This window comes from Triticum dicoccoides, chromosome 2A (genome assembly GCF_002162155.2).
Source record: "Triticum dicoccoides isolate Atlit2015 ecotype Zavitan chromosome 2A, WEW_v2.0, whole genome shotgun sequence".
In the NCBI taxonomy this organism is placed as follows: domain Eukaryota; kingdom Viridiplantae; phylum Streptophyta; class Magnoliopsida; order Poales; family Poaceae; genus Triticum; species Triticum dicoccoides.
This window is the reverse complement of record NC_041382.1, coordinates 685,454,403-685,455,555: the sequence shown is the minus strand read 5'-3', so window position 1 is coordinate 685,455,555 and position 1,153 is coordinate 685,454,403. Positions and strand designations below refer to the sequence as shown.

Genomic DNA, 1,153 nt, shown 5'->3' with positions numbered 1-1,153 from the left:
GTCCGCCGCTCCCGAGCGCGCCCTGCCTCGCCCTCGTCGCCGAGCGCGCCCCGCCGTCGCCCTCGCCGACCCCGAGCCCGTCCTCGTCGCCGTCGTCCCCGACGCCGGCCACCCACGTCGCCTCCCCGATCCCACCGGGAGAGGTAGCTACCGCCCCATCCTCCCCCTTCCTTCCTTCCCCTTGCAAAATATTGATATGATGAATTCGATATGATGAATGAGGGGGGTCATGTGTATGTATGTATGTGTGTATGTATATCTAAATATTGATATGATGAAATTTTTATTCATATATATTGTAGATGTATGTATGATGAATTTTGATATTTTTTTGTTCATATATAATGTAGATGTCTATGTATGTATGGAATGATATCGATGGATGTATGTATATAGAACATTCGTAGAAAATATGACGAATCCGATATGACCAATGTCCCCCTCCGGTTCACTCGGGAACACTAACTCTCTCGGAGAAAAAACTGTTATCGGGGAGAAAAAAAAGTTCTACGATGTCCACGCCGCCCACGCCGTTGCCCCTGCCCCGCCCCCGAGCCCACGCCGACGATGTCCGCCGCCCACGCCGTTGTCGTCCGCCGCTCCCGAGCGCGCCCTGCCTCGCCCTCGTCGCCGAGCGCGCCCCGCCGTCGCCCTCGCCGACCCCGAGCCCGTCCTCGTCGACGTCGTCCCCGACGCCGGCCACCCACGTCTCCTCCCCGATCCCACCGGGAGAGGTAGCTACCGCCCCATCCTCCCCCTTCCTTCCTTCCCCTTGCAAAATATTGATATGATGAATTCGATATGATGAATGAGGAGGGTCATGTGTATGTATGTATGTGTGTATGTATATCTAAATATTGATATGATGAAATTTTTATTCATATATATTGTAGATGTATGTATGATGAATTTTGATATTTTTTTGTTCATATATAATGTAGATGTCTATGTATGTATGGAATGATATCGATGGATGTATGTATATAGAACATTCGTAGAAAATATGACGAATCCGATATGACCAATGTCCCCCTCCGGTTCACTCGGGAACACTAACTCTCTCGGAGAAAAAAATGTTATCGGGGAGAAAAAAAAGTTCTAGGATCGTCAAGGGGTCGAGAGGGGGTCGAGGGTCGCCGAGGGGTCGAGGGTC

At 50.7% G+C, this 1,153-nt stretch overlaps 1 pseudogene; it reads left to right on the top strand.

Annotated features, from left to right (window-relative positions):
• Positions 1-512: 512 nt before the first annotated feature.
• The window catches only part of LOC119358111, a 13,802-nt pseudogene continuing 13,161 nt past the window's right edge, over positions 513-1,153 (top strand).